Source organism: Lagopus leucura, unplaced genomic scaffold (genome assembly GCF_019238085.1).
Source record: "Lagopus leucura isolate 7727_CA_CO unplaced genomic scaffold, USGS_WTPT01 Super-Scaffold_810, whole genome shotgun sequence".
Taxonomy (NCBI): Eukaryota; Metazoa; Chordata; class Aves; order Galliformes; family Phasianidae; genus Lagopus; species Lagopus leucura.
The window spans coordinates 12,788,017-12,812,695 of NW_024962261.1; the positions used below are offsets into that span (position 1 = coordinate 12,788,017).

Sequence of the window (24,679 nt, forward strand, 5' to 3'; positions counted from 1 at the left end):
AATGATAATCTTATTTGTACACACAACTGTTTAGGTAATTCACTAAAATCTGTGTTATTTTGATAAATTATATAAATCACATTGGTAGGATAGCTGTTTTCTAGCCACAACGTTTTAGTTCTATATTTCTGTTTAAATTCTACATTGCATGGCACAAAGCAAAATCAACTTGGCTATTCCCACCTCATTCTACTACTCCTTTACCACTCTCATTTTCATAAAGCCTCTAGTCATCTGCAGAAGTGTCAGTTGTTCAAAGCCAGCACCTAATCCCACTATAGCCTCGGAAGAGCTCATAGCTTTGTGTAACCAGCTCTATCACAGAAAAACCACAGTAGATGGAAGACTGTTGAAGTGTCTGGATACTGCAAAGGGACATGAAAGTCAAAGAAGGGAAGGTTTCCTTTCACATTCATCCCTTCAAATTTTTGTGCACGTGGCTTCTCGGAACAGTTTGGACTTCTCTGCAGACAAAGTTCAGGCTAAAGTTGAAAAAAGCTAGACATACATAACTGAATGCAAACTAATAGCAACATTTAATTTTTTAAAAATATACAGCTTTAATTTGCAGTAATTCTTAATTATTTTTGATATCGTAATAGTCAACCTTTTCAGATTTCGTAATGTTTGACAACTGCAAACAACACAACACAATCTAGGATCAAGATTTTGTGAGGTTTTTAATCTGATCTTTTAGCCTTTGAGTTCTGGCTTAATAAGCCTATATATGCAAAAGTGACTACAATATATCAGTACAGTAATTAATCACATCTAACAAACACAATGCTGAAGGCCATCTCATTGCTAAAGAGAAGATCTCTTGCCAACTACAGCGTACGCTTTCACTTCTCATTCTGCCACAGTGACTAAAAGACCCATGGCCATTTTGGAACGTGAAGATGAAAAGAAACTAGGCTTGAAGGAAGATCTATTATGTTTACACAGTCATGTCAACCATCTTCCACTGATAACCAGAACACTGGTAATGTTTTGTTTTTCACAAGTTTTAGTATTTTTTTCTGTTTGCTCATTTCAATAAACAAGATTTCACCCGTCAGATCTTCTAGAACATGAAAAAGCATGTTTCTCAGACAAGATTCAGTCTAGCTTCTACAGTAATCATCAAATGACATCAAGCTGAGTGGTGCAATTAACATGCTAGAGGGAACAGATGCCATCCAGAGGGAACTGGACGTTTTTGACAGATGCAGCCATGGCAACCTCATGAAGTTCAACAAGACAATTGCAAGGTCCTGCATTTGCATCAAGGCAATCCCAAGTGCAGATACAGGTTGGGTAGAGAATGGCTTGAGAGATGCTCTGAGGAGAAGGATTTGGGGCTATTGGTTGATGAAAGATTCAGCATGAACCGGCAGTGTGCACCTGCAGACCAGAAGGCCAACAGTATCCTGGGCTGCATCAAGAGAAGTGTGAACAGCAGGTCAAGGAGCTGATTCTACCCCTCTACTCTGCTCTCATGACACCCCACCTGGAGTACTGCGTCCAGCTGTGTTGGGCCCTGGAACACGAAAGACACTGAGAGGTTTAAGTGGGTCCAGAGGACAGCCATGAAGATGATGAGAGGGCTGAAGCACCTCCCCAGTGAGGACAGGTTGATAGAGCTGTGACTCTTCAACCTGGGGAAGAGAAGGCTCTGAGAAGACCTTACAGCGGCCTTCCAGTACTTGAAGGTATTTGAAGGCCTACAGGAAATTTGGGGAGGAATTTTTTTCTAAAGAAGTCACATATAGTGACAGGACAAGGGGAAATGGTTTTAAACTGGAAGAGGGTAAATTTAGACTAGATATTAGGAAGAAATTTTTTACTGTGAGGGTGTTGAGATGCTGGAGCAGGTTGCCCAGTGAAATTATGAACTCTCTCTTCCTGGAAGCATTCAAGCCAGGCTGGATGGGGCTTTGAACAACCTGGTCTAGTGGGATGTGTCCCTTCCTATGGCAGGGGGTTGGAATTAGATGATCTTGAAGGTCCCTTCCAACCTAAACCATTCCATGATTCTATTGTCTTTAGGTATTCCTAATTTATCTTCACAGAATCACAGAATTGGCCTGGATTGAAAAGGACCATAATGATTGCATAGCTTCAACCTCCCTGCTATGTGAAGGGTTTTCAATGCTCTTCCAGTCAGCCAGTTCACAATCCACTTCACCACCCACTCATCTGTCCAATATTTTCTAAGTTTCATAACAAGGACACTGTGGGAGATGGTATCAAACACCTTGCTGAAGTCAAGGCACACAACAGCCACTGCTCTACTCCCGTCTACCCAGCCATGATAACATCACAGAAGGCTATCAGGTTGGTCAAGTGTGATTTCCCTTTGGTAAATCCACATTGACTACTCTTGATAACCTTCTTCTCTTTCAACTGCTTGGAGATCGCAAAGATGACAAAGAATGTCAATGACTACTAAAAACGAAAATACCAATCATACAGAGGTGTGTTCTGTTTAGATGAAACAATACTCAAATGTAGCTATTTCTTGGCTAACATTTTCCTCCTACACACATTCTTAAAGCTGACTTTTTAATCATGGAAATGATTACTACTATTACACTACTTCCATATTTCTTCAGTGCCACCCCAGTGATTGATGCAATTTACTTTAATCAGATACTCTAAAATCAATGAGTTGCATTGCACATAGCTGAAGTCCCAATACCCCACTTCTGCAGTAGTGCAAATTAGTCAGGGGCTGTTTTATGTACTGCACATGTAACTGCAGACTAAAAAAAATAAAATAAAATAAAAATTATTTATTTAAAATAAATAGAAATAAATCTTTTATGCATAATAAAATTCCTAATTATTTAACAATACAACCCACATTTAATTCAAAAAGCATCTTTTTTCTTTACTGAAGTTCATACCTCATGGCTTACTTTCTCCAAAGATACTAGGCTCTTCTATACTTGGGTCTCCAAACATCATAAATTATCAGGAAGTTAAAAAAAGAATCTAAACTTTTCCTCATTTCCATCCTAATATTCTATTTTACCGATGAAAGAAACAGCAGATATGATATACACTGCAGAAAAAAAAACTGCAAAACCTCAAAAAAACTTTCAGTAAAAAAAACCTCAAAACTTTCAGTAAGTCAAAAGTCATTTCTAAGCATGTAGAGTTGTTCAGCTAAACTCTACATTTGTTTTGTGCTTGATAATCAAATGATCTATATACTAAGAATGTACAATTACTGTCACATTTCACAGTCTATAGAGCCATGGACCAAAGATTCCCTGTGAAATATTATGAACATTTATCCACTCACAAACCTGTAATCTGACAAGGATTCTGTAAGAATACATTTTTTTATCACAATAAGAAGAATTAATTTCCCTCTGTGAGAAAAATCCACACAACCAAGCAAAGAATGTGGATCTATGAATCTGTAGAGATACTTCCACAAACATCGGCACTTACGTAAATTCCTAGAAGTAACAGTGTCTCTGACAGAATTACACCAGGTAACATAAAAAGTACACTACGCTTTTAGTACTGAAAATGCAACACTTCTTCAGTTTTAATTCACATCTTCTAATTTAGACACTTTGGGGTGGATTTCAGTTATATTTGCACTGTCAAAGCAGAACCTTACCTCTGTCAATGGCCTTTTTCAAAGGACAATGAAAAACCCTGTGACAGGTGAACTTATGAACTTACTCCCTATTAAAAAAAAAACAAATTTAAGTCAAAAAAATCTTCACATTTCTCAATATTATTTTCAAATGATATAGATCATTCCATCTGTGGAAATACTGGCTATACGTGTAAGACTGCCAAAAGCAGGACTTGTACTCACAGTGTTTGTCCTATATTTAGGAGTAAAATCCAGAATACCCCCAGCAAATCTAGCAAAACTTGGAAAAAAAAAGACCATGCCAATGAGAAAAAGAAAAATCTCAAACAAAACTAAAATGTGACACGGTCTCTGATGTCAGACACCTTAGAATATGCCGATGGTCAACTCAGATGAATACTTCCTCTAGTGCATATATAAACTTTGTAGTTTATTTCTAGAAATACTTATCAATTTCAGAACACTTAGTAAGATTACTTAAATCTCTGTTCAGTTCAAACTATCATATTTCTTTTCAATAGTGACCACAATCAACTTTATTTCAACTTTTTCTTTTGTGTTTTATGAACACCATAGTTTATACTCACAGATTAAGAATAAAAAAGTAATATTTATTCTCATTTTACAATTGAGGATTTTCAAAGATAGCTCAAATCTTTTATGTGAGGTTTAATATATCAAAGTTCAATGGAAATTACTGCCTAAGCATATAAAAACTGTATTTATCAGATTGTATTTCTGAAGCACACTCGTTCATTCTGTATGACTTTCTTCATAATATTGAAACTGTACAAACAGAGCAATCACAGAATCACAGAACGGCCCAGGGTTGGAAGGGACCTCAAGGATCATGAATCTCCAACCCTCTGCCACATGCAGGGCCAACAACCTCCACATTTAATCCAGACCAGGCTGCCCAGGGCCCCATCCAACCTGACCTTGAACACCTCTAGGGACGGGGCATCCACAACCTCTCTGGGCAGCCTGTTCCAGCACCTCACTACCACCAGTAAAGGACTTGCCCCTGACATCCAACCTAAATCTTCCCTCCCTCAACTTAAAACTATTTCCCCTTGTCCTGCTGTTATCTACCCTTTCAAAGAGTTGATTCCCCTCCTGTTTAAAGGCTCCCTTTAGGTACCGGAAGGCTGCAATGAGGTCACCACGCAGCCTTCTTCTCTCCAGCCTGAACAAGCCCAGCTCCCTCAGCCTGTCTTCATAGAGGAGGTGCTCCAGTCCCCTGATCATCTTTGTGGCTCTCCTATGAACCCTCTCCAACAGCTATTGGATGCAGTAGTTCAGATGGGGCCTCATAGGAGCAGAGTAGAGGGGGACAATCACCTCCCTGCCCCTGCTGGCCACCCCTATTCTGATGGATATTTTACTTCTGCACATTTCAGTTCCATGCTTTCTTCTTTTTGCTAGAAAGATGTATGAAATGTCGGTACTGCCCAAAAAATGAGCACATAATCATGTGCTCTATTTGTCTACAATTTTTACATCCATTACATGTACAAAATACATGCATGCTTGTGAATTGCCTATCCTTTCTAAATGTATAAGAAAGAAGTTGCAATTAAAAAAAAAAAAAAAAAAAAAAAAACCCAAAAAACAAAAAACCCTCAATGACAGTAAAAATAAGTAGACAGTTCCATCTTAAACAATGTAAAAATATCAGCTTGCACTTTGCTCACTGTGTCTTGTACTATAACCAAAAGTCTTCACTTACAAACTCCTGCACTTGAAGCCTCCTAACACTGACGTGCAGTGGATTCAACTTACTTCACCTATGTATAAAACACATTATAGACATCACAGTGTGTCTGTAATTCTGCTTCTGACAGAAAGAACACAGAACTAACAGGAGCCCCAGCCACACACCCAACATGCGTCACCCATGTTTCAGGAACTGAACCCCACATGCTAGCAGGAACAGTCTTCTAGGAATTATCAGAACAGAAAGGGTGACTTCTGCATTGAGTCAGAGAAGCTTAAAAATACCCATACCTCAAGCTAATGTGACTTCTTTTTTTTGGAGATTATCTAGTGTCTGGATGTTGGAGAGACTTTAGAATTGTCCCAACACTTCACAGGTGTACACAGAGAAAGGCAAAAGTTCACAATTGCCTATGTCAATATGATAGCATTCTTGGACTCTTTCAGAAAAAGGTACATAGACAGAGAAATCAACTTTTCAACTAGTACCTATCCTTCACTGAACTTCCCTAGGCGGATAACATACTACATTTGTTACTACACTGAGACTTCTACTGCGGGAAAAAAGGTGGGGAAGACTCTACACTGGGAGGTAATTTACCACCATCTTTTTTTTGTCCTGAATCAGCTAAAATCCACCTAGCTCTTCAATCATTCATATATGGTAGATGAAGCAACCTGTCAGAGGTTTTCACTTTTCCACCATGTTTCTTTCCTGCATATTTATTAAACAATGAAATTCACTGCAATTTTGTCTATATTTGATATGAAGACACCTGAGAGAAGCTTGAAAACTTTGGAAGTGAAGGTTATAATAGCAGAGGTCTATGGTATACAGAGACCTTTCCATATACATAGACCATATACATTCCACAAATTAAACATAATTTATGAGGTTTTTATCTTCCATCACTAGGTTTACTTGTTTTCAGTTCTGCGGGAGGAAGTTATTACTCATTGACCCCCTAAAGAATACAGAGCTGATAATGATGTTTTCCAAAGTGCTCACCCCAATAAAAATAGGAAAAAAGTTATAATAATACAAATAATGACAGAAGAGAAAAACTGCACTTAACTTATGTTCCTGGCAAGTACAAACCTTTGGCAAACATATCGCATAAATTAATCCGAAACAACCAACTAAGCAGATGTTAGGCTGAGCAAAGTGCAAAACTGTTGCACTAATGCAAAAGAAAACAAACAAATGAACCACTGGAACACAGACATTTTCAAGAATGACAGTCATATGATTGTTCGACAGATTGCAGTGCTCTATGTTTCTGTTTAAGCTTTCTACAATATAGGTGAACCAGGGATTCAAGATGAGTTTTTCCAAATATATCAGTTTCAATGCCCCAAAATGATCACAAGTTCAGAAAGCTTCTGAATACTACAAAATACTTTTATTTCATAAAGAAATATAAAAATGGGACCAAAAGCTCTGCTTGAATCATGATCACACTATGTATTAATAACAGATTTAGCATAATTTCTTATGCTAAGAAACACTATAAAATATTAATGGAACTTTCTTATTAGTAATTTATAAATGAAAGCAACCAAAAAGACTTCAACATGTTTTAACAGAAAAACACTTGTGTGTCTGAAACACTTGAAGATAGATCCAAATCAGCTTCCCTTGGATTGCTTGGAATGAAAATCAAATAAGTATGTTCTGCTTCTATGTAATTTACTAGATTAAAATGTTTTTCTACATTGTTCATATCTTGTATTGGTTTACTCTTGTAACACATTTTATGAACTGAATCATCAGGAATTTGTTTTTATTCTCTTTTTTATTACAAAGACTTTGGGGGACAGTCAGCAGAAGTAGTTAATAGAGAACAGATTAGTTTACTGTATCATTTGAAAGAACTTGGAAACAAAGCAAACATCAAAAAATGTAATGAATCAAGTCATGAAGATTTGCCAGGATTCCCACAGACTGAACAAATATCACACAAAGCTCACAGATTCACAAGCTTTTGTAGACAAAATTTAATTACTAGAGCTACTGGAGCAACAACCAGGTTGTTATGTTGCTAGTACCATCAGGAATGGTAAATGGGGAAAGAAACACTGAGATATGAAGTAAGGTAAAAAGCTTAGAGCTAGGATGCAGAAGAAAGGAGAGATCTCTATAAAGCTACACTTGCCACTTCTGTATTTTAGAAACAGAAGAGTTTAAATAGTGGCAACACTGCCAGAAACAGCCAACTGCGATGCTGCACAATGAGAACTGCCCCCTGACCACTAAGCCTTTTTCCCTCAACTGCAGCAGAGAGTTTCAATCAAGGGCTTTGGTACATAAGAAGTAGAAAATGGCAATCCTGGTTTTGACTGGGATATCAGTAATTATTTTGCTAGTAGCTGGTATGGTGCTGTTTTGGATTTAGGATGATAATAATGTAGATAAGATAACAATGTTTTAGTTATTGCTGAGAAGTGTTTACACTAAGGCAAGGACATTTCATTTTCTCATGCTGCTCTACCAGGGAGGGGGATGAAGGAGGCACAATTTGCTAGGAGGGGACAGCTGACCCAAACTGGCCAGGGAGTCAGACGCTGCTCAGGAACTGTATGGGCACTGGTTGGTGAGTGGTGAGCAACTGCATTTTGTATTACTTATTTGTATATTTATCATTATTTTCCCTGCCTTTATCTCAATCCACAAGTTTTACCATTTTGCATTTCTCTTCCCCATTCCACTGGCAGGGAAGTAAAGAAAAGCTGTGTGGTGCTGAGCTGCCTGCCATATTAAACCACAACAGTCCTTCTAGCACCCAACAGTCGGCACAAAGGATTGAGATAACAACAGATCTGACTAGAGTATGTAAAAACAAAATTTTTCTAAGTGGTACATTAGTTTAATAGTCACTGAATGTTGATACTTTCAGAGTTTCTGTGCTTGTCTCCAGAATGATATAAAACCTTACTTGCAGTCTGGTTACAGACTGCCCCCTGATCTGCTGCTTACAATCTCCACAGGCTGGACAAAGATTACCATTTTGCCGTATTGTAGAACACTAGTTTATAATATGATAAAATTGCTCACCATGTGACTGGTCTGTAATTTGTTCTCAGCTTTGCTGTCATCTCTGTACTTTGGGAACTATCTCCTAAAAGCTATTAACACCATTTACTTTTTCTTCTTGGGGGAGCCAATCCACAGGGGAGATAAGATGGCATACTCTTCTCTACTTCCCTTTTACCCTCCCTTTTACCATCTCCTTCCCCTTCTCATCCTGGTCAGTTACAATAGGTTTTGGAAATTCTGAGATCTTCAGGATGTTCAAACCAGCATGTTCCTGTGTCTCCTGAAAGTACTCCAGGTTTTGCTTATGACTAAACAACTATTTAATGATACCACTCAGAAATCTGCCCCAAGGCTGGAAACTTTTGAACGATAGGAGTACGAGATGATATTGGGATGCACATAGAACAGTGGAAAGTGCTTTGGAACTTCACACCTGAAAAAACTGCTGAAGTTATGCCATCACACTGGCAATTCCAAAGAGATACAAATCACTGTAATGTGCTTGGGGTTGGCTTATGCCTACTGAGCAGAGCTCAGTACTAATTCAACTCCCGCCATAGGTTCTGCTGCAGAATCAGAGAATGAGCCTCTGTTGGTACTGGTTGTCTCTGTATGAAAGAAGAAACGGTGGGTGTACAAGTAAGCTCACAGTGAAGGAAGAAGATTCTGATAGTAAGAAGAAGTAAGACAAGGACAAGGAAGGCTACTCTCAAGTAGGGCCAACACAAGAACTGGATGAGAAAGGGTCAGAACTCATGAAGAAGGCAGTAACCCATCCAACCTCTAACCCTGGGTGAGCTGGGAGACAGGTGAAAGGATTTCAGCCATATTCTCAGCAAGCGCACTGTTACCTGGCTGCTCTGAAACTAGGATAACAGGGCCAGGAGCCTGGAACAAGAAGGCAATGAAGCCAGACAGCTGGAATCTCTTTCTAGGAAAGAAGGCATTGATAGATCAGTTGAAAAAAGGACACAAGCCTTTACTGTTTACCTGTCGGGTTTAAAGGAAAGGAAAGGATACATGTGTCACACTGGCACGTAAGAAATCAGCTACGCTGGAGGTGATTAATGATAAACTGGAACAGCAGCTATCTGAAGATCTAGAGGACGTCAAAGTGCACATAACACATACGGCAGAAGACTGTGCTGTACAAACCATTGTCTATACCAACTCTCTGGTAGTAATGACATACAAAGATGGAGAGGAACAAACAGTGGATGAATTTGCTGAGAGACACTGGCAATAAGAATATCTCTCTTCCTCCCTATGGGCCTGAATCTCAGTAATGGAGAAACTGGTTCAGCAGTTTGAACAGAAAGAGCAAATCTACATACCCACCTGCACAAATCAGTATTTAAGTATTAGGAGTAAGTGTTCCTCTGCCCAAGAGAGAGGATATAGCGGGTACACACCACATGCCATGTGACCATGTAGAGGATGAGGAAATAGGCTGGAAAATCTACCTTGACTCTAGAGGCATGACTATGTGAGTTGCAAGGAAAAATAATCAACATAACAGGGTTCCTCCATGGAAATGGCTACTCCAGTTTCCAGTCAACAGTTCCCCAGAAAGGTTAGATGGGCTGATCTTACTTCTTATCCTAATAAAGAGAATTTTAATTCACATTTACAAGAAGCAACAAATACTGTGATCAGTGTCAGAGGGACTCTGACTTCAGCCAGGTGAAGGAAAGAGATAATCATGTTTATGGGCTGTGGATTCAATGGTGTAGCACATCAGAACCACAGGAGTATAATATATAATATATATCCACTCTAGTGGACACTGATGCACAGTATACACTAATGCCATCAAGTTATAACGGGACAGAACACATATGTATTTCTGGAGTGACAAGGGGATCCCAAGATATGTGGTGGAGATTGAAGTGAGCCTAACCAGAAACATGGCAAAAGCACTCCACTGTGACCGACCCAGAGGCTCTGTGCAGCCTTGGTATAGATTATCTCAGGAGAGGATACTTCAAGGATTCAAAAGGATACCAATGGGTTTTTGGAATGGCTGTCTAATAGATGGAGGACATTAAGCTTTCTATCTTCCCTGGTCTCTCAGAAGACACTTCTGCTGTGGAGTTGCTAAACGCAAAATTAAGCAGATGCTAATTGCTGCCACAACAGTGCACACTGGTGGCAGCATCTCACTAACTGAAATTTCCCAGTTCTCACCTTATCACCTGATTCGCCAACTAGAGAATCAAGAAGTAATTAGCAAGACTCATTCATCCTTCAATAGTCCCATAGTCACACAAAAGTCCAGTGGAGAGTGGAGGCTAACAGTGGACTATTGTGGTCTGAATGAAGATACAACACTGCTGAGTAACACCATATCAGACATGCTCATATTTCAAAATGAAGTGAAATCAAAGGCAGTCAAGTGCTATGCCATAAGTGACATTGCCAGTGCCTTTTTTTCTCAATCTTTGGAAGCAGAGTGCAGGCCACAGTTTGCTTTCACTTGGAGGGTTGTCCGGTACTCCTGCCGTGAACTGCCCCAGTGGTGGAAACACAGCCCTACCATTTGTCATGGGCTGATCCAGACTCCATTGGAACAGGCGGAGGGTCCTGAACACCTGCAATAAGTTGATGACATTCTTATGTGGAGGAACACAGCAGAGGAAGGTTTTGAGAAAGTGAACAAAATAAATCAAATCCTTCTGAAAGCCAGTTTTGCCATAAAGCAAAGGCAAGGGACCTGTGCAGGAGATTCAGCTCTTGGGAACAGAACAGCAAGATGGACATAATCACAATCCTACACGTATGATCAACAAAATAACTGCTGTGTCTGCACCAACTAACAAAAAGGAAATACATGCTTTCTTAGATGTTGTGGGCTTCTGGAGAAGTATACTTCAAATTGCAGTTTGTTATCTCTCTTTATCAAGAGACGTGGAAGAAAAACGATTTCAGATGGAGCCCTGAGCAACAACAAGCCTTTGAAGAAATTAAACAGGAGATAGTTCATGCAGTAGCCACTGGGCCAGTCTGAACAGGACAAGATGTAAAAACATGGTCTACACTGCTGTCAGGGAGAATGGTCCAACTGGGAGTCTCTGGCAGAAAGTACAAGGGGAGACTTGAGGTTCACCCCTAGTGTTCTAAAGTTGAGGATAGAGGGGATTAGAGAAAAAGAGATACTGGCAGCATATGAAGGACTCCAAGCTGCTTCGGAAGTGGCTGGTATGAAAACACCAGTAAGAAGGGAAAAAAGACAAGTGCAGATAAAAGCGGACTTTTCCTAAGACTCCAGAAGAAAAGAGAGTCTACCACCTGTGGACTAAGGGATGAGTGACTCAGGGAGAGTACAAAGAAATTGTTGGGATACGCAGGGAAAAAACTAGAAAGGCAGAAACCAAGCTTGAACTCAACTTGACTGCTATAGTGAAAGAGAACAAAAAACTTTTTTACAAATGTATTAACAGTAAGGAGAATCTCCAGCCTTTACTGGATGTGGTGGGGAGCATGAATATCGATGACAAAGAAGAAGCTGAGGATCTCAATGCCTTCATGTCTGTCTTTCACAGTCAGATTAGTTATCTTTGTTAGTTATTAGTCTTTATTAGTTATCTTCTGACCTGAAAGTCTGGGATAGGGACCATGTGGAAACAGTTATGTATTACTCCATCTGGACTGTCACAAATCTATGTGGCTAGATGGGATCCTCTCGAGTGTGCTGGGGAAGCTGGTTGAAGTAACTGCAAAGTTGTTTTCTACCATCTGTAAGTGTTCTTGAATCAACCAGAGAGGTCCTACAGGAGGACTTGACAATGTGACTGCATCTACAAGAAGGGTTGTAAGGAACTACAGGCCTGTCAGCCTGACCTTGGTGCCATGGATCATCTTGAACGAGACCACAAAGTACGTGCAGGACAACCAGGGGATCAGGCCAAGCCAGCAAGGGCTCATGAAAGGCAGGTCCTATCTGACCAACCTGATCTCCTTCTGTGATCAACTCACCTGCCTGGTGGATGAGGAAAAGGCTGTTGATATAGTCTACCTATACTTCAGCAAAGCCTCTCATGCTGTTTCCTACAGTATTCTCCTAGGGAAGCTGGCAGCCTGTGGCTTGGACAGGTGCATTCTTTGTACCTTTATTCTTTTCTGGTTGAAGAACTGGCTGGAGGGCTGGGCCCAGAGTGTGGTGGTGAATGAAGTTAAATCCAGCTGATAACTGGTCACAAGTGGTGTTTCACAGGGGTCAGTATTGGCACCTGTTCTGTCCAGTATATAACTGATGATCTTGACAAGGAGAATGAGAGTACCCTCATTATGTTTTCAGATGAAACATAGCTGGGAGAATGTGTTCACCTGCCTGGGGGAGGAAGGCCCTTCTGAGGGATCTGGAGATGCTAGATGTCTAGGCTAAGGCAAAAGCGATGAAGTTAACAAGACCATAAGCCAGGTCCTGCACTTTGGTCATAACCCCAGGCAACCCTACAGGCTTGGAGTTAATTAGCTGGAAGGCTGTGTAGATGAAATGGACCTGGGGCTGTTGTTTGGCGCGTGGCTGAATATGGGCCAGCAGTGTGCCTGGGTAGCCAAGAAGTCCAATGGCATCCTGGTTTGTATAAGAAACAGCGTTACCAGCAAGAGTAGGGAGTTTACCATACCCCTGCACTCAGCTCTGCTGATGCCACACATTAAGTACTATGTTCAGTTTTGGGCCCCTCAGGACAACAGAGACACTGAGGTCTGGACTGCATTCAGAGAAGGGTAATGAGGCTGGTGAGGTGCCTGGAGCACAAGTCTTACGAGGAATGGCTGAGGGAACTGGGATTATTTAGTCTGGAGGAGACTCATGGGTGACCTTACGGCTCTTTATAACCCCCTAAAAGGAGATTGTGATGAGGTGGGTGTCGACCTATTCTCCCAGGTAAACAGCAATAGGACTAGAGAGAATGCCCTCAAGTTGTGCCAGGGGAGACTCAGGTTGGATATTAGGAAGTACTTCTCTGAAATAGTGGTCAGGCAATGGAACAGGCTGCCCAGGGAGGTGGTGGAGTCACTACCTCTGGAGATGTTCAAGAAACATGCATAAGTTGTACTTAGGGACATGGTTTAGTGGAGAAATATCATTGGTAGGTGGATGGTTGGACAGACGATCTTGGAGGTCTTTTCCTACCTTGGTGATTCTATGATTCACAGCTTCTTTTGGCACTGCAACTGCCTGTGCTGGGCTGGATATTCAAAGGGAGAGTCCTCTGTACACACAATGCAACTGCTGGAATGTATCTCAGATATATTAAAGTAAAATGTGGTATAAAACAACTACTTCAAAATAGTTAACTTGAGTCCAATACTTACTTTACTTACATACATACTTTACTTACTTTACTAGCTACTAGTATTTTCCGTTTGATTAAGTTGGTTTATTTTATATTAGCAGTCAGACTCTTCAATATGATCAAAACAACAAATATGATCAAAACAACAACAACAAAAAAATGTTACTCTAAAAAGAAATCCTGTAACTAATCTCCTGGTAGGGTGACCATGACTATTTCCAGGCACGTCCTCAGTTCTATAAACCAGTGATAGACTGCAGCTATTAACAGGTCAGTGAATAAATTAATTCTAGGGCACTGGAAATTTGTTCATGAAATGAAATGCGGCCTTGCTGACACTGCATCACTATTTCTAGATAGTGGTCCTGAAAATCAAGTAAATTTCACAGCTTGGATGCGTGCCAAAAACAAGTGAACCAGTTTCACTGGGGTAGGAAAAGAATAACAATTAGTTCTATGAGAGTAGATTACCAAAACAACTCCACAAAGTTTAAAATACTCCATCAACAACTTTCTTTAAATAAGATGCTTTCCAATCTAACAGGTCACAGAAAGCCCTCTATCTCCACAAAATGCCACTGTATGAGATCCATCAAAATTTAAAGCTAGAACGCACTCAGGTTACTCATGCTGGCATTTCTGTATAATAGTACCATTAGAGAGCATAAATATTATCTCCTTTCCATCTCATTATCTCTTTCCACATCTCATTCATAATAATTTAATTCTGTTTTAAATCAAAGTAGCTTTTGCATTTTCTCTGAAAAATATAACACTTCTGGCTTAAACGAAGTGGTTTTACTAATAAAAGTAAGTCTATTTTTAAGTACTCAGTACACAGTAATCTGCCTGGTAATCTTCCTTGATTAAAAATTCCTTGGCTTCTCTTCAAAAAACATTGACTGTGAATGAGTTCAACAGCTGTAGATATAATTTTTAGGAACTTACCAAGCACTGCTGCGTCTATGCTAGGCCCCATTTATATACTCCAGCTGGTACTCTATAGCCCCACTCATTCGCCCCCAGTAACATCTATATTGAGATGGAGACATATTGAGGAGAGGAATCTTAAAAACAACACAGAAGAAGATACATCATCTTTTTTCTTTTTCTTTCTTTTTTTTTTTTTTTTGGTCTGTCCTGAGTCAGTTCATTTCTGCAAATTGCTTTTCATTCACCCAAGTACAGAAGGTAAACTAAAATATTTTAAGAAAACTATTTTTGTACTGCAAAGAATCCCACAACATTTTTCCACAAACTAGACTTTAATATGACATAATCAACACAACATATTAATTTCACTCAGAAAACTATGCTTATACACTTCCATACTGACACATGCCAATGATTAAACCGCAGTTCTTATCTGTGTACTATATGCAGTAAGGGTCACTTGCATAAAGATTCAAATAGTCTAGAAAAGACAGCTACACATTACTCATTTAATCTTGATAAAATTTGGGGATTTGTTTTTTCCTCTCAATTCACCACCTCTGGATTCATTACTACTAGATCAAATCCTAAAGGCCGACCGTAGCTCTGATAGTCCTTACTGAGACAAAAACTGATGTCAGTGAAAATTCTGACCAAATGATTATTTAAATGACTGCAACTAAGTTTGGAGAGGTCACACACATAAATTTCAAAAATGCTACTGAAGCACCTGGAAAAAAAAAAGAAATTAAACACAGAGCAAATAACTAGATAAGTGAATAAAAGTCACAGTGTTTCCTTTCTTACAAGCAAACCCTTTTAAAGAGAACCAATAGGAAAATCTTGGCATCTTATTTCTTTTCCTTATTTATTAAGAGTTTTAAAGCTCTTAGACTCAAACCTGTTTTGTTCCTCTGTCACTAACTTCCTGATTAGCACCTGTTCTCTTTTTCTCATACACCTTCTGTCTCTGCTCGATCATGGTACTGTTTGCACAATCTCTCAGTACAGATTTGAGATTGTTGAAGACTCCATCCCAAACAGGGCAGTACCATAACTAGATTGTGTACATTTGCAGATTTAAAAGAAATAAAGGAGTGAAGGTTTGCACAGATGCTAATGAACTCAGAACTCTGTTGAAGAGTGGGTTAAGAGTTTTTTGGTTCCTACATATGAATGTTGTTTTTCTCACATGTGGGAATTATGAAAATCTTATAAATGTACTTTTATCACTGCTACTGTAACTGAAAAAGATACTTGGTCATCACTTCAAAAGGAGTGCTGAAAACTACCAGGTGATACGCACCATGATCAGCTATGTATTGTACAGTCATTCAGCTCATTTTCATCACATTGTATTGAATTGTGTCTATGATTATGCAGATTAACGGTTTCTTTAACACTACAAGGAATATTTACATCACCAGTTTCTTATTGGGAAAAAAAAAAAAAAAAAACATTAGACATATGAGGAGTTTATGTTTCCCAGTACAGCAATGTAGAGATACAGGAGTGACACAGCAATCAAAGACCTCCAAAACTGCCGTTATGGTACTAATAATCATCTTCACTCTTTCCATTATTTTGCTTCCACTTTCCTGGTATTTCTTTAATATACACAAATTGATAGCCGGTAGTGAAACATTTCTGCTACATTCTGTATTTTTTTCCCTTCATCCTCTTCATAATTGAATTCAATTTAATTAAAAAAACAACTTCCAGATGCATATTGACTCACTCATGCATTTTCATCCATCACTGATACTTTAATAATTTTCTGCATTTACCTGACTGTTTTCTCTATCTTTCCTGGTATCATCAGAAGGGAGTTATTTCACCTTACAACTTGTGTTACCACAGAGATAGGGAGAGAAGAGAAAATGTTGTCAGAATGAAAGTGAAACAACAGAGGAAAAGCAGAATATTAAAAAATATGAAAATCCACTGAAGTTGCAGTGATTATCTTCAACAGAGGAATGTGGAAAAAACAGTCAGATAGTGGAGAATCTTATAAAATAAGACATATGTGTAGAAAAAGTTGACTCTACAACCTTGAAGCTTGGAATTTTTTAGTTCTTATTCATAGTAAGAGAGAAGATAGTTGATACTGAGATTAAGTTGTTTAACATTTACTTCCAAAGTACAAAGTCAATTTTTAAAACGAAAAAAACTTCTAATTTTTTTTACAAGAAGCCTTTATACAGTTGCATATTGCTGTGTTTTATTTTCTCCGTGCTCCACCCTCACCAAAAAGCATATTACTATTCAATTTTCTTCAGTTCGCAGATCAGGTTGAAAATGAGAAGTTGAAAGAAAATGGCTTAAGGCTGTGTATGTGCACATTCTATAATGATTTTATAATTTTGAGTACACAAGAAATCTCAAGGTAGACATTAGGTGCTGTTTTCAGGACACATTCAGGGGCTGAACAGGGTAGTCTTTTTACAGAGAAAAACGAGTGGTTTGAACAAAGTACTTTTTGCCTTCCCAGATCTTCCTGCATGACTTCACAAATTCTGTTGGATTCTTATGCATGAATATAAAACTCATCTACTTGATTAGCTGACAGGCAATGCATACGTATAATTTTAAATTTTAACTGGCTTTAGAAAAATATAGTTATTTACCTGGCAGTAGTTTAAATCATTCTTTTTTCTATTTACCTAATTCTCTCCAACTCATTTTCACTAGAGTACCTCATGTGAATACACTTCACTTTGCACCTACTGTAAATTCTGTTGATATAGTTACAGTATTCCTAAACTGTGGTTTCCATTCAGTGTCACACTATTCTACATATGGGCATAAAGTCAAACTGCAAACGTAAAGTTCAAGTTTGCTTTCTTTTCAAAGCTTCACAGACGCTTTCAATGACACAGAAATGGTCTGAAAAAGATATGAATGTGATACAATGTGATACACAGATATGATGGGTACAACCCATGATAGTTCTCCATTCACGTTCTCTGAAAGACAACTTAAGTGAGGCCTAACTCTAAACGATTTGAGGATTGAAGAAACTAAGTACTCTGTTACATTTATTCAGATTTCTTGCTACCATTCAAAATGAGCAATCCACCAGTCTCATAATGCAATTTTTAAGCAGTTGAGAGGACATGATCTAATATATCTATGAGAATAACAGTTGATAGCATTACTCAGGTTGTACAAACGAAATTTTAATCTTGATTTCAATAAAACTCCAAAATTCAATCTTGATATAAAATCAATGTTTTTATACTCACAAAACATGAAAAAGTTAAAAAGTTAAAACAAGACTACATCATTTTTTGCTGCTAGTATTTGATTTCTCCATATATAAATCATGGTAACATCAGGCCTTCTATGCTGTGCTTTCCAAAGCCAAGAAAATTCTCCTTCTCTCCTCTTGCACTTCCTCTAAGGTTCAACCTTGCTTCTGGGGCTTCTTTCTATTTTTCTTGTTCTTGTTTTATTTCCTCCTTCTCCTGCAGCATAAAGGACTAACTTTAGATGCAGTACGTGGAGGATGTAGCGTTGCTCCTCGTGCTAGTGAAACTTCTCAAAAATCTGGCAGTTCTGGTTTGTAAATGAGATATCTCCAAATTTAGGCCAGAAAGAAATGTTCTACAATCTTTGCTAGCAGAAACAACAGAAGTCACAAGTGGTCTGTCTCTGAAACCAAACTTGATATCTAAAACATATTCTATAGAGTTGCAGTCACTGGGGACACAGACAGCCTCGGTTAACTCCTTTTACTGTAGGAAAAATTGGTTGTTTCTAATACAATTTTGGAAAGAGTTCTAAGGCCAGCATACAAAGGAAAAAGCATACAGTATTCTCTGTACCACAGTAAAAAAGCTCTATGTCTCATGTTAAAACGGGGATCAGCTTCGGTGATTTGATATTCTCCTACCATCATCTGCAGAAGATTACCACTGCTTACAAATTACCCCGTTTATGTAGACATATTGTAAATAAAATTTGAAAGACATTAGTTTTATGTACAAAGGTTTTGCAGTGCTAGCATTGCATGACATTTCAAAATTCTGTCTTAACACCAGCATTAAAAGGGATCATAAAATGAGGAAAAAATCAGTCATTTGATGAAAATCAGCTTACTTTTATTTAAGAAGAAGGAAACATAAGAACCACAATTCTCCCTAGCTTACAGAACTAGGACTGATTTACTTCTCTCTAGTAACATTCTATTTATTGTGCATAATTACTTTGAGAAAAAAGTGGATATACAAACATCTGTTTTCTATACGCTATTAGGAATTTTTTACTTGAGGCTATTTATTTAACGTGATGCACAGAATAAACATTACAAAATATGAAAATGCAAATAAAGCTATCTAGACTTCAGATGATTGAAGAAAATGTAGATAAATGTTCTCAGAGTAACTAATTTTAACTTTTTTTGCCATATCAAATCATAATTGGATTGCATATGTAAAGCAAGCACTGATAGATCTCAGCGAAAAAAACCTCAGAGTCTGCCTTAATTATAGCAGGAAAAAAGTAAAAAGTTAATCTTCTTGTCATTTCTCAATAACTGTAATTTTAAGGACAATGCTGATGAGATGCTAAAGATGTACATTCAGTCAGAAGCTTATTTTAAACTGTCTGTTACCAGTATTTCATTTGGGAAATTTACAGTATTAAACATATGACATAAGATTGGAATAGGGAAACAGGCAAAGTAAGACAAATCACAACAGGGTTTATGAGCTAGCTGAAAAGAAGTAGAAACAAACTCAAAGCTAATTCTTTCAGATATTCTTCTGTAATCAGTCCTCCTAGATGCAGTTAAAATTTAAGAAGGTAGGAGATCTCAAAGGATGACTTCATGTAATAAAAAAAAATTGTATTTGCAAGAACTACATAGAGGTCATGAAAAAAGTAAAGATGGCAAGAACTGCTCTACTAAGGATCAGAATAAAGATATCAGAATAAAGATGGGATGGAAAAGTACAAGATTACTCAGGTATAAAGTTATAAGACAACACGAAGATTTTTCTTTCAAGATAACTCTCTTATAATGTATTATCATGCAGCACCTACCTGCAGAAAAATTGCAATTAATGTTCAGAAGTCCTACCACTACCACTTCAACTTTTCAATACTTGCTATATGCAATTATTCCTATTATTGCTGAAAGTATACAAATTTTAAAAATATACTGGCAATACATCATAAGATGCATTAGATTTCAAGTTGAAATGACTCACATTTTATTTAACCTTTACACTTGGTTGAATTATACAACTTCTGTTCTTAGCAATATCGCATTCTGTAGGAGTTTTTTTGCATCTGGAAATTCCCTTGACACCCTTCTCATCCAAAAGAGTTTTTTTTTTTCAATATTAAAATAAATCCTGTAACAGAAACTTTCACATTGTTTTTAATAGTGAATGATGAACAATTTAAGAAATACAGAAAACATATAATGATTACCTAAACTCAGTTTTCATTCTCACTCTTGTTTTCTTCCAGTGCAAAGAAAACTGATTTCTTGTGTGTTCCCCTCTCACTTTTAAAATTCGTAAGTATCGTAACTTCCCCAAACACATTTTAAAGTCTAGAAAAACAGTCAAAGCAATACTGTTTCTGAAGTGGAGAGAGAAGGAGAACATATAAATGCTTCCACTAAAGCTCTCCTATGCAGTATACATTAAACAAAAAGCAGTTCAACATACTATGAAGCACATCTGAAATGCTTTGACACCAAAGCACACAGCATGAGAAACCAGAGACAGGCGAGGCAGGAGATGCAAAGGGGTAGTGCTGTGAAGGAGGAGCTGCACTGAAGAGAGCAGCTAGTTGGAAATGACACAGCTGAGAGCCACTGGGTAGGGACGAATGATAAGCAAATAAAGGGGAAGGTCCAGAGGGAATGGCATGGAGCTGTAACAGGGGATGGTCAGGCTGGATGTAAGGAGAAGGCGGTGGGCATGGGTCAGGCTTCCCAGGACAGTGGGCATGGCCCCCAGCTGCTGCAGTTCAGGAAGCGTCTGGACAATGCTCTCAGTCATATGGTGTGATTTTTGGGTGGCCCTGTGTGAAGCCGGGAGTTAGACTCACTGATCCTTATGGATTCCTTCTCCCTTGCCATATTCTATGATTCCACAGTTCTTTTTGGTACAAGGGTAGGATAAAAGTACAATTTGCTTTGATGATTTGAACGGAGACTTGCTACTTCAAATGGCTTCATAAACAAAATAGAAAAGAGAAGTGAAAAGCTGTAAGTATGCAGCAAAATAATTAGCTACATTTTTAATGTAGCTGGGTCTTATCTGCTGACATGAATGTATTAATTTCAATTTTATGTTGTCTTTTTTTGTGGAAGCCTAAGTGTCAGTGTATATCAATGCCTCATATTTATAAATAAAATTTATATGAAAACATTTGCATGCATGAAACAAATCCAAATTATTTTTTTGTATACGTACCTGTCTTTCCCAGTTTCTACTGACACAGAGCATCTCTCTCATCCTCACCAATCCTATTTCTTTCTATTAACACATTAAGAAAATTTAAGTATGCTGTTTACAAACATTTGTACCTCCTCTTAACTGTTACTAAGTGGTATTCAAATAAGATATTAACAAATAAAATCAGATTTTTCAGAAAGGCATAATGTATGTGTTGTAGAGCCATCATTGAAGACTAGAGGTAAAAAAAACTAAAATAAGTTATGGATGAAGATAGTTTTAAAACAAAGGATGATAGAGAGAAATGTTCCAATTTTTTAACTAAGGAGAAACTTCCCACCATGAAACACTTTTCACACAGAAAGACATCAGAAACTACATTCAGTTACTGAAAGAGTTCTGCTCCCCTTTTACTTAATTATAGGAAGTAACAACAGAAAGAGAAAGCATACAATTTTTGTGCTGAGTTCTGCACAGAACCACAGTGTTACAAAGAAAATCATAGAATCATAGAATGGCCTGGGTTGAAAAGGACCACAATGGTCACCAAGTTTCAACCCCCCTGCTATCCCTGCAGGGTTGCCAACCACCAGACCAGGCTCAGATCCAGCCTGGCCTTGAGTGCCTCCAGGGATGGGGCATCCACAGCCTCCTCAGGCAACCTGTTCCAGTGTGTCACCACCCTCTGTGTGAAAAACTTCCTCCTAATTTCTAACCTAGTCCTCCCATGTCTCAGTTTAAACCATTCTCCCCTGTCCTATCACTGTCCACCCTTGTAAACAGCTGTTTACCTTCCTGTTTATACACTCCCTTCAAGTACTAGAAGCTGTAATGAGGTCTCCCCGGAGCCTTCTCTTCTCCAAGCTAAACAATCCCAGTTCCCTCAATTTTTCCTCACAGGAGAGGTGCTCCAGGCCTGTGATCATCTTAGTGGCCCTAAAAATAAGCAAAAGCACTGAGTTATCACATCACTTTCTGTGCACTTCCTCTAGTTCACTGAGTCTCAATTTCCTTATGAGATTGAGGGAAGTAGGTAGGAAAAATGTTAAGATTTTCTATCTCCCCCAGCTTGCATAAGGCAGATAAGGCTTTTTTCATGGTGGAGAGAGAACTGGATTTAAATTTCTAAAGGAAAGAGATTGAATCTTTCTCCATCATATTCTGTGCAGCTGTCTGTACACAAAACTAAAGCATAAAAGAAGGTACTGTTGACATACTCACTCTTGCTCTGCTGTCCATCATGAATTGCACTTTTGTGAGACTTGAGTTGCTAGCACAGACAAGGTATGCTCTATGAATGCCTCCTTTGTTAGCAGGCTTAGAAGCAACAATTCATCACTGTATATTAACCAGGATTCAATTAATTGCTGTTTAAACTTTACAGTGGTGCAGAACATCAGTGCATATTCAGAAGCAAAATTTGTCATATTTGGGAAATCTCTATTAAAATTAGTTGCTTGCTAGACAGTGCTGGACCGGGTCTTTTCAGGTTCCCATTTTAAAACAGATGGAATGCAACACAGTACACAAGTTCCAAAACATCACTACTTATCTGTGATATTTTAATACGTGACTGCTAAATTCTAATAACACGTTTTTACTACATCTTTTAGTATGTAACTTATAAAAAAGAAAACAACATGGAGAAAACTTTCATATGACCACAATCATGTTAATTATCACCTGATTTAAAATCTTTTCATTTATTGCATACTCATGACAGGTAATGGAGTAGAATAAAATAGAAGTAGTTTGTCAGAAAAAGAAGCAACACAGTTTGCTGCTGAGTTTCAGATGTACTAGATGGTAGCAGAAAGTTACTGACATGTCTTCGTGGCTAAATTTCTCTTTTCAGCTCCACTGCCCTGTCCTCCTTTCCCTCAGGGCAGCTAGAAGTAAGCACTGTAAGAAAATGTTCAACTTACCCATGAAGCCTAAGATTGAAGTAGTCCTATCTGATTTCTTTCTCTAAATTACACACACAAATTTCCTCTACTCATTCTTTACTTTCTAAAGACATAAGGCATGACGAATTAATAGTTTGAAGACAGAAGCTGAAAAGGACTAAAACATTCTCAGTGGTTATTAAGGGTGGTGCAAGTACAGGCTGATCAAGAAAAGTTCTGCTAAGACGAAATACAGTCATCAAAAATAGCCTGTTAGGCTGAAAGAAGCAAGGAAAAATTAATCACTGAACATACCCTAAAATTTCACGATTTTAGTAGGAATGGTAAAATGATAAAATGATAAAATACACTGTATTTTCAAGGAGGTGAAGACATATCTTCAGAGCATGATTAGGATGCGTAAAACAAAAGAATTTTCAAACCACTGTCTGGGTAGCAGTAAAACGTTCTGAATGAATCCTTCAGCAGAACTCACGATGAGTCAGTTGCTTAGCATTTTAAGCTGAAAGCATTACAAATTTGAAACATCTATAAATAACACAAAGTATGGAAACGAGACAAGCTTAGTAAGTTGAATATTGAGACGATCTGAACAGCTTGACCTGAATTTCCTGGACAGTATGCCCTCAATACTGGTGGAATGAAGGACCAATCAAGTAAAAAAAAAATGCAAAGAAACAACTGCATTTTCTGTCTTTTTCTTCACATGGACATAATTGCAAAGGAACAATGTCTCATGACAATAACACCAGAAGAAAATATATCCTTAAAATCAACTACATAATTCATCTTTATTGTCTGCTGAAAAGAGTCCAGTCACCAATTCCATTATCGTTAAGCAAATTGTAGCTCTGACTTCAGAGGTAAAGAAGAGACAGGGAGAAAGTATCGACTGAAATCACAACTCAACAATAGCAATTAAAAAAAGCATTTGAAATGAAACTGTACAATCACTGTATATGGGTAATAGGATAAGACTGTTTCTTACACAAAGTTCATATCAATGCTATGATCAAGGTATTTTTAACTCTCCTCTCTACCTGAACTCCAGCACTAGTCCTCAGAATTAAATACTTAAATAAGTGCTTCCAAAATACTTACCACCCATTAGGAAACAAACAGGTATAAAGAAGGTTTCCCAAAACTGCAAAAAACGATGGCCAAGGCCAGGTGGGGGTCAGGAGGATACATTTGTTTTCAAGGTACTACCCTTTCCCCAGAAAGGCAGATATATTAATTTAAATGAAAATTATTTAACCATGGAATTTTAAACAAAATCCAAACGCAAGATTTCATAACATAAAGCCCTAAGCAAATATTAGTTATTCTGTAACTTTATTAAATTTAATTCATCATGAATCCAGAAAAAGCCAGTGAACTGGCCTTCCACATTAAAAACATTAAAAAAAAAAAAAAAAAAAACCAGCCCAGCAACAATTTTTTGGCAAGATAAAATATCTTTTTCCTTTATCTTTTCTGTTTTTAAATTCCTTATACTCAGTCCACAAGCAGCATGAAAACAGAACATGCAATCTAAAGTATCAGACAGCACATAAAAGTGGATCATTAATTAAATTACCACTTTTGTACACTGACAGTTACTGGTACCTTTTTTCCTAGTCTGACCTTCAACAAAATTGCTCAGCTTTCAGATCAAGACATCAAATTTCACTTACAGAATCGCTTAATAATTAGTTATTTAATATAACTTTGAAAATAAAAATGCTAATCCCTTGCAATGAGTACAACATTTCTTAATTAACTTTCAG

At 38.0% G+C, this 24,679-nt stretch overlaps 1 protein-coding gene across 1 annotated transcript in view; it reads right to left on the minus strand.

Annotated features, from left to right (window-relative positions):
* Nucleotides 1–24,679, minus strand: part of AUH (AU RNA binding methylglutaconyl-CoA hydratase) — a 112,537-nt gene that overhangs the window by 29,288 nt on the left and 58,570 nt on the right. The window lies entirely within an intron of this gene.